Genomic DNA, 14,002 nt, shown 5'->3' on the forward strand with positions numbered 1-14,002 from the left:
CAATGCATATATAAACTCCCAGAGACTGTGGCACAATGCACAAGACTTGCACAGAATCAAGTCAGACAGGGTTTCAGCACTGAGAGGAGATGGTGGACATGGACTCCCATCTGCAACAAAGAAACTGTTTGCAATTGATAGCTGCTGGCAAAGGAAAAAATCTGTTTTCTCCAACATAGTCTCACTTGATACATTAACCACACTTCAGTGCAGTTCCCACAATCAGCAGTAGATGTCCAACCAAAAACTATCTCAATAGGACTTTAGATTTTTTGTCTCAGTTTGGTTTTTTTGATTTTTTGTTTGTTGGTTTTTTTTGTCTTCTTGCTTTTCTGCATATTGCTTGATTTCTGGGGTGGGGTGGGGTCATATGTGTTTCTTGTTTATTTTTTTAAGGGAGAAAGAGAGAGGGCATAAAGTTTGGTAGATAGTACCATAAGGAGGATATAGGAGGAATTGGAGGCTGGGAAACCATGATCAAAATATACTGTTGGAAATTTTTCAATTAAAAAATTGTTTACCTATGTCACAGTTTATGTATGGATGCCAACTTTGCTCTAATTATCTGTTCTTCCTTTGTTCTTAGATGCTAAGATCTCACTGTGTTGTCCATGTTTGCCTCAAACTTTGAAGATCAGTCAGTCAACATGCCTTAGCTTCTTTACATACTCTGGTTCCAATGGGAACCACAACACTAGTCTCTTTTTATTTCTTTTAAAGAAGTCTTACTATATAGCTCTGCCTGGCCTTAAGCTTACTATTTGGAGCAAGCTACTCCAAAATATTAATCCTTTTAACTCTGCCCCATTCGCTGCTGTGGATTATTGGTATTTATCAACTTTTCTTTGATGCTTTTGCCAGGATCACAAGAAGTCAATGCCTGAGGCACCAGAATATCATGAGTCAGTCTCCTAGTCAGTGTTCTTGGGCTGCAAAGAGATGCCATGACCACAGCAACTCTTATAAGAGGAAAGCATTTCATCAGGACTGGCTTATAGTTTCGGAACTTTAGTTTACTATTAAACCTACATTAACATTATCATCATGGCGGGGGTAGCGGGAAACCTGGTGGCACACAATCAGACATAATGCTGGAAAAGTAGCTGAGAGTTCTGGCTCTTCAGACAGCAGGAAGAGAGAAACTGGGCCTGGCTTGGGCTTTTGAAATCTTGAAGCCCATCCTGAGTGACACACTTGCTACATACAGCACAGGGACATCTTCTAATTCTTCTCAAGTAGTGCTACTTCCTGATGGCTCAGCATGCAAATGTATGAGCCTCTGGGGGCCATTTTAATTCAAACTGTTAACAGTCAGGCTGTGTTTAACCTTCCAAACATGTTTCTGCTTCAAGAGATGCATTAGCTATTCTACGTTTTTTTACAGTTCATATAAATTTTAAAATCTGCTTCTTTATTTCTTTATTTATTATTTATTATTATATATTATTATATATTATTATATATAATTATATATAATATATAATATATTATATATTATTATTTATTTATTTATATATAGTTCATATAAATTCATATATAGTTCATATAAATTTTACAATCTGCCATTTTAATTCAAACTGTTAACAGTCAGGCTGTGTTTAACCCTCCAAACATGTGTTTCTGCTTCAAGAGATGCATTAGCTATTCTACGTTTTTTTACAGTTCATATAAATTTTACAATCTGCTTCTCAGCTTCTACCACACATCTTGCTAATATTCTGATTGATATTGCATTGAGTCTGTGAATAAATTTTATGAAAGTGGACATTTTACTAATTTTCACTGTGGTAACCTCAGAACAGAGTATCTTTCTACTCCCTTAAATTTGTTTCTTTCTGCAACAACGTGACTTTCATTTTATAAGTTGTCTGCCTATTTTAAACATCTTAGAATATCACATATTTTGCAGCATTTTCATAGTACTGGCTTTTAGTATTTGTTAATTGTTTGGATGTAATTGTTTATTGGATTTTTGAGTTTATATATGAATCCTGTGCCTTAAAACAATTCTAGGTTCCTTGTTCTGAGGAAATTTTCAGTGAATTGCATTAAATTTATAATGCAGATTATGTTATAATCTCTATAATTTCTGATGCCAGTATTTAGTAGCTTTTAGTGCCTGTCCCAAGGTCTTGGCCTTACTAAGCAAGTGCTGTATCAGCGAGCATATCACCCAATATGTTGACATTATTGTATTTGTGAGGTGGCGTTACTGGATCTTTCATTAAAATTTTTTCTTTCTTTTTTCTTGAAAAGAGAAGAAAAACACCTTATGATAAAATTAAAGATTTACATGGAAAATACTTCAGATAAAATAGAAGAGACACATAGAAAAAAACGTTAAAATTGACATTTTTTTCATGAAAAATTAAAGAGTAAAGTGGTACACATAAAAACAGTGCTAAATTAATTGAAATATGAAATAGAAACATTTTATGATAGAATTGAAGATTTATGTGGAAAATATTTCTGATAAAATTGTAGAAAAAACATGTTAGATTTGAAGACTATCATGGAAAATTTTATATAGATTCAATAATGGTAGGCATAAAAGTATCCCTAAGTTGATTAAAAGTGGAATTATAAGCATTTTCTGATAAACTTGAAGATTTACATGGAGAATATAATTTTCTGATAAAATTGAAGAAATATATAGAAAAACATGTTAAAATGAAAGATTATCATGAAAATTGTAAAGATAAAATGATAGGCATAAAGATAATTCTAAGTTGATTGAAGTTGAAATTATAAAAATTTTCAGATAAAATTGAATATTTACATGGAAAATAGTTCAGGTAAAATTTAATAATTATGTAGACAAACACATTAAAATTGACTATTTCATGAAAAGTTTTACATATAAAATGATAGATATAAAAACTCTTTCTAAATTAATTGAAGGTGGAAATAGAAACATTTGTGATAAAATCAAAGATTTACATTGAAAACATTTCTGATAAAATAGAGGAAATATATAGAAAGACATATTAAAATTGAAGATTATCATGAAAAATAATGCAGATCAAATGGTAAACATAAAAACATTGCTAAATTATTTAAAAGGGGAATTAAAAACATTTTCTGATAAAATTGAAAATTTGCATGAGAAATATTTCTGTTAGTCTATGTCTTTTTATTGGGGAGTTGAGTCCATTGTTGTTAAGAGATATTAAGAAATAGTGATTGTTGCTTCCTGTTATTTTTGATGTTATTTTTATGTTTTTGTGGGTATCGTCTTTTGGGTTTGTTGGGAGAAGATTACTTCCTTGCTTTTTCTAGGGTGTAGCTTCCCTCCTTGTGTTGGTATTTTCCATCTATTATCCTTTGAAGGGCTGGATTTGTGGACAGATTTTGCGTAAATTTGTTTTTATCATGGAATATCTTGGTTTCTCCATCTATGATGATTGAGAGTTTTGCTGGGTGTAGTAGCCTGGGCAGGCATTTGTGTTCTCTTAGGGTCTGTATGAGGTCTGCCCAGGATCTTCTAGTTTCCATCCTCTCTGGTGAGAAGTCTGGTGTGATTCTGACAAGTCTGCCTTTATAAGTTACTTGCCCCTTTTCCCTTACTGCTTTTAATATTCTTTCTTTGTTTAGTGAAATTGGTGTTTTGATTATTATGTGCCAGGAGGAGTTTCTGTTCTGTTCCAGTCTGTTTGGAGTTCTGAAGGCTTTTTGTATGTTCCCTGGCATCTCTTTCTCTAGGTTAGGGAAGTTTTCTTCTATGATTTTTTTTGAAGATGCTTACTGGCTCTTTAAGTTGCAAATCTTCGCTATCATCTATACCTATAATCCTTAGGTTTGGCCTTCTCATTGTGTCCTGGAGTTCACGGATGTTTTGGGTTACCAGCTTTATGCATTTTGCATTTTCTTTGACTGTTGAGACAATGTTTTCTATGGTATCTTCAGGACCTGACATTCTTTCTTCTATTTCTTGTATTCTGTTGTTGAGGCTTGCATCTATGACTTCTGAATTCTTTCCAAGGTTTTCTATCTCCAGAGATGACTCAATTTATGATTTCTTTATTGTTTCTACTTCCAGTTTTAGATCCTGGATGGTTTTGTTCAGTTCCTTCACTTGATTGTTTGTGTTTTCCTGTAGTTCTTTAAGGGATTTTTGTGTTTCTTCTTTAAGGGCTTCTGCCTATTTACCCATGATCTTCTGTATTTCTTTAAGGGATTTTTGTGTTTCCTCTTTAAAGGCTTTTACTTGTTGACCAATGTTCTCCTGCATTTCTTTAAGGGAGTTATTTATGTCCTTCTTGAAGCCCTCTATCAGCATCATGAGATACAATTTTAAATCCAACTCTTGCTTTTCTGGTGTGTTGGGGTATCTGGGACTTGCTGTGGTGGGAGAACTGGATTCTGATGTTGCCATGTGGCCTTGGTTTCTTTTGGTTTGGTTTTTGTGCTTGCCTTTCGCCATCTGGTTATCTCTGGTGTTAGTTGGTCTTACTGTCTCTGGATGGAGTTTGTTCCTCCTGTGGACCTGACGCCATCTGGATCTGCGAGTCTCCTCTTCTGCTCTCTCGTGCATTTCCCAGGCTCCCTTTCTCTAAAAATATTTTCTTCTTTAATATATATAATATTTTAATTAATTCTCTGAGAATTTCATATAATGTATTTATATTATAATCACCCTTATATTATATATAATATAATACATTATATTCATACCTCCAGTTCCTTTCTCCTCTACCCCAACCTTTCTATTTCCATATCTTCTTGTTTTCTTTGTTTTTGAAACATATTTTCTCGTGAAGCAGACAGGAGAAAGCATATTCTTCTAAAGCAAGATGGTGAACAGACACGTGAGGAAGGATTCTTTGCTTAGAGCACACATGTATTGGTCCACCTTATTTCATGTACCTGGGCTCCATTTGTAGGGACTCCATAGAGAGAAATGCACCAAAAAGCTTCTTTTGGTGTGTGTCGGCTTCTTGCCACTTCCAAGGACTTGGGCAGATTGGCAGAGTGATGTCAACTGAGACAGAGACAAACTCACATGCTGTGACAAGACCCATGGAGGACATGTGATGTTTGGAGTGAGTATAAATAAGATTCCACACTGACAGAGGCTGAGCTTGGCTTGCTTATAGATGTATAGAGTTAGCTTGCAACACTTGTTCTAGAGTCTTTGATGATCTTTGCTTTGCTGATAGAGGCTGGTCCAAGGACTTCTCCTGGCATTTCTGCTGGTCCTTCCTGCTGACTAGTGCTGAGACTGAGGCTGAGGCCCATCTGTCTCTGCTAGGTAGTGCCATCGCTGCTGATTTGTTATCTGACTCTATTGAACCGGACTGCCGGTGTACCTGTGAAGTGTTTTCAAGTGGATTGAGCTGCTGTTGCTGACCTGTGAACCGAACTGCCAATTTTCAGACAACAAAGACAGGAATTTGCTCCAAAGAGCCATTTTTAAACTTATCCACTTCCCCTGTATCCTTTCTTTTCCACAACCTCTGGTGGGTGGTGCGTTAAAGGGAGGATAAAGTGTTTAAGAACCATCATTAAGAACTCAAGAAGTTAGACTCCAGAAAACCGAACAACCCTATTAAAAAATGGGGTACAGAGTTAAACAAAGAATTCTCACCTGAAGAACTTCGGATGGCGGAGAAGCATCTTAAAAAATGCTCAACTTCATTAGTCATTAGGGAAATGCAAATCAAAACAACCCTAAGATTTCATCTTACACCAGTCAGAATGGCTAAGATTAAAAATTCAGGAGACAGCAGGTGTTGGAGAGGGTGCGGAGAAAGAGGAACACTCCTCCACTGCTGGTGGGGTTGCAAATGGGTACAACCACTCTGGAAAGCAGTCTGGCGGTTCCTCGGAAAACTGGGCACCTCACTTCCAGAAGATCCTGCTATACCACTCCTGGGCATATACCCAGAGGATTCCTCACCTTGTAATAAGGATACATGCTCTACTATGTTCATAGCAGCCCTATTTATAATTGCCAGATGCTGGAAAGAACCCAGGTATCCCTCAACAGAAGAGTGGATGCAAAAAATGTGGTATATCTACACAATGGAGTACTATTCAGCCATTAGAAACAATGAATTCATGAAATTCTTAGGCAAATGGATGGAGCTAGAGAACATCATACTAAGTGAGGTAACCCAGACTCAAAAGGTGAATCATGGTATGCACTCACTAATAAGTGGTTATTAACCTAGAAAACTGGAATACCCAAAACATAATCCACACATCAAATGAGATACAAGAAGAAAGCAGGAGTGGTCCCTGGTTCTGGAAAGACTCAGTGAAACAGTATTTGGCAAAACCAGAACGGGGAACTGGGAAGGGGTGGGAGGGAGGACAGGGGAAGAGAAGGGGGCTTACGGGACTTTAGGGGAGGGGGGGCTAGAAAAGGGGAAATCATTTGAAATGTAAATAAATTATATCGAATAAAAAAAATTGAAAAAAAAGAAAACTGAATTACTTATTACTTTTTGAATAATTTAAAAAAAAACCATCATTAAAAAATAAAGGTCGATGAGTGCCTCCAAAAAGAAAATGGAGAGAGCATACATTACCAGCTTAATGACACACCTGAAAGCCCTGGAACAAAAAGAAGCTATTTCGCACAAGAGGAGTAGAAGGCAGGAAATCATCAAACTCAGGGCCGAAATCAATCAAGTAGAAACAAAGAGAACCATACAAAAAATCAACAATACCAGGAGCTGGTTCTTTGAGAAAATCAACAAGATAGATAAACCCTTAGCCAGAATGACCAAAGGGCACAGAGAAAGTATCCAAATTAACAAACTTAGAACTGAAAAGGGAGATATAACAACGGAAACTGAGGAAATCCAAAAAATCATCAGATCCTACTACAAGAGCCTATACTCAACACAACTGGAGAATCTGGAGGAAATGGACAATTTCCTTGACAGATACCAAATACCAAAATTAAATCAGGACCAACTAGACCATCTAAACAGTCCCATAATGCCTAAAGAAATAGAAGGAGTCATAGAAAGTCTTCCAACCAAAAAAAGCACAGGACCAGATGGCTTCAGTGCAGAATTCTACCAGACCTTCAAAGAAGAGTTAACACCAATACTCTTCAAACTATTCCACAAAATAGAAACAGAAGGAACACTACCCAATTCCTTCTACGAAGCCACAATTACGCTGATACCAAAGCCACACAAAGATCCAACAAAGAAAGAGAGCTTCAGACCAATTTCCCTTATGAACATCGATGCAAAAATACTCAATAAAATTCTTGCCAACCGAATCCAAGAACACATCAAAACGATCATCCACCATGATCAAGTAGGCTTTATCCCGGGAATGCAGGGTTGGTTCAATATACGGAAATCCATCAATACAATCCACTACATAAACAAACTCAAAGAACAAAACCACATGGTCATTTCATTGGATGCTGAAAAAGCATTTGACAAAATTCAGCATCCCTTCATGCTTAAAGTCTTGGAGAGAACAGGAATTCAAGGCCCATACCTAAACATAGTAAAAGCAATATACAGCAAACCGGTAGCCAGCATCAAAGTAAATGGAGAGAAACTTGAAGCAATCCCACTGAAATCAGGGACCAGACAAGGCTGCCCCCTTTCTCCTTATCTTTTCAATATTGTACTTGAGGTACTAGCTCGGGCAATTCGACAACATAAGGAGGTCAAAGGGATACAAATTGGAAAGGAAGAAGTCAAACTATCATTATTTGCAGACGACATGATCGTCTACCTAAGTGACCCAAAGAACTCCACTAGAGAGCTCCTACAGCTGATAAACAACTTCAGCAAAGTGGCAGGTTATAAAGTCAACTCAAGCAAATCAGTGGCCTTCCTATACTCAAAGGATAAGCAGGCTGAGAAAGAAATTAGGGAAATGACCCCCTTCACAATAGCCACAAACAGTATAAAGTATCTTGGGGTGACTCTTACCAAACATGTGAAAGATCTGTATGACAAGAACTTCAAGACTCTGAAGAAGGAAATGGAAGAAGACACAAAATGTTTTTAATTCCACCTTCAATTAATTTAGAAATGTATTATTTGTCTACCATTTTATCTGTATAATTTAGGAAGAAGTAGTCAATTTTAATGTGTTTTTCTATATATTTCTTGAATTTTGTCAACATATTTTCCATGCAAATCTTCAATTTTACCTGAACATGTTTATGGTTCCTGTTTCAACCAACTTAGAATTATTTTATGCCTCTCATTTTATCTGTATAATTTTCCATGACAATCCTTGATTTTAACATGTTTTCTACTTATTTGACAAATTTTATGAGAAATATTTTCCATGCAATCTTACATTCTATCATAAAATATTTCTACTTCCTTTTTCAATTAACTTAGCAATGTTTTTATGTCTACCCCTTTACTCTTCAATTTTCCATGAAAATTGTCAATTTTAACGTGTTTTTCTATATATCTCTTCTATTATATCAGAAATATTTTCCATATAAATCTTCAATTGTATCATAAAATGGTTTTACTTCCTTTTTCAATGAAAGAACATGCTTTTGAAAAGAAAGAAGAAAAAAAGAAACTTTTTCTAACCCAGAAGATGGAGATGCCAATAAAGGCATATGAAGCATACAGATGAGAAAATAGAATGGACCAGAAAAGGAAGTCCCTTGGCACAAGATAGTTTAAATATTAAATTTACACACACACACACACACACACACACACACACACACACACGTCTTTAAAAAAACAAAAGAGGATGCATGTGGTAGACATACCACTAGTTCCAAAACTTGGCAACTAGGCAGAGGCAGGCAGATCTCTCTTGTGTGAGCTATCTAAACTTAAGCAAAAAGAATCATTACAGGGCTGTGTAAGTGAAAGGACCCTTAAGTAAGGCCAGGTATATGCACTCTATAGAAAGAGCAGGCCTTATTTCCATTCAGTTTATTACTTGCTTTGCTTCCTTCTGTGTGAGTTTATCCTGGCCTCCTTGGGCACTGCATGCCCATGGCACATCCGACACATACTCAGTTACACACTCACACACATGATATTAAAAAATAAAGTATTTTATAAGATGTTCCTAAAGATACTTGGTGTCTTGGGCCTGGGCAGCATCGCCGAGGCTCTTCTCGGGACCAGGCTGCGTGGGCAGCTAGGCACCAGGATCCTAGCCTGCGCAGCCACCATAACCTCCGTCTCAGACTCACGGATATGCAGAAAATACGCATGGGCTTAACAGGATTTGGAGCATGGTTTTTTTCTTTCTGTTCGTTGGAATGATTCTCTTTTTTTGACAAAGCAGTTGGAAATTGGATATTGGAAATGTTCTGTTTGTGGCCGGTTTGATTTTTGTGAGATTCACAAAAGAACATTCAGATTCTTCTTCTGGAAGCACAACATGAAAGTCACTAGATTTTCCTGGGCAGTGTGTTTGTGTTTATTACTCGTTGGCCTTTCATAGGCATGATCTCTGAAATTTAGAGAGGGATTCTTTCTCTTGCTCAGGGCCATTTTTCCAGTGGTGGTTGGCTTTTTCAGAAGAGTGCCTGTCTTCAGATGCTTCCTAAATCTCCCTGGAATCAGATCATTCGTAGACAAAGTTTGAGAAAGCAACAATGGGATAATAACAAGGGAGCTGAAGAACTTTAAAAATGTATTATTTATAAAGCCGTTTTATGGTGCTTTTGGATCTTAAAAAAATGTTCCTAAAATAGGGGAAGTCCTACTTAAGCAATTAAAATAGACACTATCGTCGGGCCCTCATCTAGAATCAGGGACTTTTAGGAATTTATGGAGAATATCTTACACTGAAGCCTGTGCTTCTTGGAGCGCCCTGGAGTCTCCCGGGTCCCGGAGCGCCCACTCCACAGTGGCTCCACGAGCGCAGGTCGGTGCCACCTTCCTGCTGCAGCAGTGCAGCACTACACAACCATCTGTGACTTTGGATGTTCCACAGTCCTGGGTCTGAGCCTCCAAGGCTGCTTTTTTTCTGCCTTCTCGCCCAGAGTCCCTGCTCAGATACCCACCCAGGCTGCCTCCATTTTCTCAAGGAAGGTTCCTCGGCACTCTCCCTCCCGCACAGCATAGTGGAGCATGAGAGGGCTGCGTGCACGAGCAGCCAAGACATTTATCCCAGACATAACTTCACCAAGATGTCCAGTGACAGGCAAAGGTCAGACCATGAGAGCCCCAGCACCAGCTGTGGCAGTTCAGATGCAGACCGGGGAGACCCTGCTGTCCAGTGCCTGGGGAACAGGAAGAAAGAAAACCTTCTGCCACCCAGCAGAAGAAAAACACCAAACTCTGTAGCAAAATGCCTTCTAAGTTACCCATTAATGCTAAAACAATTCAGGAGCTAGCTGAGATCTCCCTGGATCCTCCTCCTGACTACGGTGCTGGGCCTCAAGGAGATAATATTTATGAATGAAGGTCAACTATACTTACTTCACCACCTTCTGCATATGAAGGTGGTGTCTTTTTTTCTGGACATCACATTTTCTTCAGATTATCCATTTAAGCCACCAAAGGTTACCTTCCATACCAGAATCTATCACCACACCATCAACAGTCATGGAGTCATCTGCCTGAATTCTCTGAAAGACAGCTGGAGCCCTGTTTTGAATATTTCAAAGGATGTGTTCCCTATTTGCTCCCTTTTGACAGTTTGCAACCCCGTGGATGCTCTGGTTGGAAGCACAGCCACTCAGTATTTGAACAACAGAGCAGAACATGGCAGGATAGCCAGACAGTGGACAGAGATATGCAACATAATTCACATAATTTGTATGCAGTGCGAAGTAGCAGAAGGCCTCTTCCCACTGTGCTGCAGATCTTTATAGCCTTTACAATATGGACTTCTATGTATATGTTATCCTGATCCTACTCTTGCCTTTAACCTCTGGAGACTGGGAGAGTACTCCAAAAGATAAAAGATACCAAGAGTAGAACTTTGTAGCTGTAGATTAGTTATGTTTAAAATGCCTACTTGCAAGACTTGCTTCTTTGGGATATCAAAATGTATTTTGTGATGTACTAAGGATACCGGTCCTGAAGTCTACCAAATATTATAGTGCATTTTAGCCTAGTTCATCTGTATGAAGTTATAAAAGTAGCTGTAGATGACTAGGAATTATGTCATTTATATTGCGCCCAGATTTACTTCGGAGTATGTGGTACATGCTGATGTGAAAATATTTTACCATTCTCAGTTTGTAATGAGAGGATTTCCTTCTACCCTTTGTAGCCCAGATAACACTGATGTATCATCTCAAACTCAACAAACATACTTCTGAAGGCAAAAAAAAATCTGTTTCTCAAGTCTTAAGTAGCTGACTTAACTTCTTGTGTCAAAGCAATTGCAGAGGCAGTGGTGCTAGCTATCAATGTAATTAAAGCTGCTATACCAGCTATAATCAAGCCCACTACCCTCTTGCTTCTGCTTAAAGCCTGACTCACTTCTTTCAGTACCTGCAAGCTTTTTTCAAAATACCAAGGTCCTGTAATATTCACAGGCAATAAAAAAAAAGCTGGTTGATAGACCACTATCACAGACATGCTAGATTTCAACACATAAACACCATCAGATAGTGAATAATCAACAAAACTTGATTTACTGCCAAATTTCTTGAAGTGGTCCAAAAATTTCTCCACACTGCTTCTTCCTCCCTGAACTTAGGAAAGTGTATGGCTGTGTGTTCCCTGAGAGGATAAATTCTGTGAATCTATTTCCCTGGCCAGCTCAGCTGCTTTGTTCCCAGTGAAAGCCTGCTGAGGTTGGCTGTTATATGGATAATGAAATGAGTTGGGCAAAGGAAGTTTGGGAGAAAAGATTTTGAATCCATTGAAGATGAGGTCAGAGAGGAAAGAGACTGCAGCAGGTTTCCTGCTACACAGCTGAAGATAAACCTGGGAGAAGGTTTGGATGTGGAGTTACAGAAGGAGAAGTATGAATTGGCCTTCAGACTTCAGTCAATTGCTTTCTCAGGCAGGAGTCCTCCTTGGGTGATCAGGGGGTGGCTGTGGGTTTTGGAGGCTGGGACCAAGCAAGGACAAAGGAGGTTGGAATGGGAAGATCTGTGGACACCACAGAAAAGGGAATCAAGGGGCAGGGTGGGCAGTTAAGGCTGCCATAATTATTCTTCAGAAGAGCTGGGGATGAGACTGCAGTTTGGATCTGGGGAAACAGGAGAGGAGAAGATCTTCAGTCAGCCGCTTAACCGTGTTCTTAACTATCCTGATCCACTTGATATGTACTGAAGCAAGCAACTTTAGATCGAGCACATAGTCTCCTGTGCTTCCTGGTAAATGGAGTTAGGTGAGTCACCACTGCTGTAACAGTGCATAGATTTCTGCAAATATGCCATCGTGAGGCATTTTAGTCACGTGTCAGTTTGTGCTGCAGGAATGGCACAGAGCACTGCTTCAGTTATACAGGCCTATGCTGTGATCTCCTATCCATTCTTGTTCAGTCAGGGTTTGGGTAAGTGCTACTGGAGCATTCTCAGGTCCTCTGCTTTCTTGTCTGTTATCCTCATGTAAGGGACAGTGCTTCTTGGTAAGCTGCATCTAGGAAAGTAAGTTCTGCTTTGTAAAAGTAGCATAATCTTCACTGTGTCCTTAACAATCACTGTACATTAGGGGCTTAGGTGCTCCTGTTCACAAATAAGCAACTTCAGAGTTGCCGAAGTAATCTCTCCAGCACTGTTGTAGACGGAGCTTAGATAACTCTACAACAGTAGCACATTGCTGTTTGCAAATATGCCACCATTGGCTGTTTTAGTCACAGGAACTTTTTGTTTTTTCCAAGGAAGCCTCTTTGTCCTGCTTAAGTGACTGATGCTTTTGCTGTGCTCTCCACTTCCATTCTTGTCACTCAGTCAGCCATAGGTCAGGGATCTGCCCTTTTGTAAGTCAGTCACCACTTCTGTTACAGTACATCTCCATGATATCCACCATTATGCCATACATCTTCCTGCTGTCCAAGGACAACACTTTTCAATGTGTTGTTGACAATCACTATCCATGCTGGAACCTATGCATTACAGTTGTCTGGAAACCAACTTCAGACTTGTCCAAGTAATCTCCTGTGCTTCGTTACAGATGACACTTAGAAACCACTGCAGTAGCAGTAAGTGGGTATAGGCCAATGCGCTCTTGGGTTGCAATTCAATATCACGTTCATGTGCTTTCCTAAAGTGGTACTGAGGGCTGATTCAGGTGTGAATGGGAATACTGTGCTCCTCTCTGCCATTCCTGTCCACCCAGTGGCCTGTTTTAGTGCCACTATAATGTGCTTTTTAATACTTTCCTGTAAATCTATTCAGACCTGAGTTATAGTACTTGTGCTAGGATTCTGGCTAAGCTCCACCCACAGTCACCTGACAACAGCCAGGTATGTCCCTCCCCAAAGGGACCTTGCAATAGCCAGGTATGCCCCTCCCCACAGTTCCTTGACGACAACCAGGTAGGTCTGGCCCACTAGAACGGGGGCTGCGTGCCCACTCCTGCGTCCCTCCTCTCTTGCCTCTCTTACTCTCCTCTTTCCCCCACTCTTGCCCTCTTGGGCTCTTCCCTTTCCGCTCCTCTCCCCCTCTCTCCACTTGGTCATGGCCGGCCTCTACTCTACTCTCCTTCTCTCTGCCTTTCTCTACCTCTACCACCCCCTTAACTCCCCTCCCCATGCCCAAAATGAACTCTATTTTATACTATAGCTTCCTGTGGCTGGTCCCGAGTGGGAAGGGAAGCCTCAGCATGGCCCCGCTGATGAACCCCCTTCCCCACACCCCATGGTGCACATTCTCACGCTGCTTTCTTATGATCACAACAACTGGTGCATCTTACCATTCACTGTTTCAGGAAGTTCATGGTGTTGGCAAAGTGGTTCCATTTTCACCATGCTCCTAATAAATCCCCTTCCACTGTGAACAAACTCTCTGCTATTCTCAAGCAAGCAACTTCAGAATTGCATGAGGAATCTGGTAAGCTTTGTTGTCATGGAGTTTAGATATTGATGCAGCCGTCATCGACATAATAGTGTGCAAATATGCCATTCT

At 39.3% G+C, this 14,002-nt stretch overlaps 2 pseudogenes; both read left to right on the forward strand.

Moving 5' to 3' along the window:
* The first annotated feature begins 1,044 nt into the window (after positions 1–1,044).
* On the forward strand, positions 1,045–9,645 carry LOC127675523 (vesicle transport protein GOT1B-like; annotated as a pseudogene).
* A 457-nt stretch (positions 9,646–10,102) lies between these two features.
* LOC127675524 (ubiquitin-conjugating enzyme E2 E3-like) lies at positions 10,103–10,789 on the forward strand (annotated as a pseudogene).
* The last annotated feature ends 3,213 nt before the right edge of the window (positions 10,790–14,002 follow it).

This window comes from Apodemus sylvaticus, chromosome X (assembly GCF_947179515.1).
Source record: "Apodemus sylvaticus chromosome X, mApoSyl1.1, whole genome shotgun sequence".
NCBI classification, from domain to species: Eukaryota; Metazoa; Chordata; class Mammalia; order Rodentia; family Muridae; genus Apodemus; species Apodemus sylvaticus.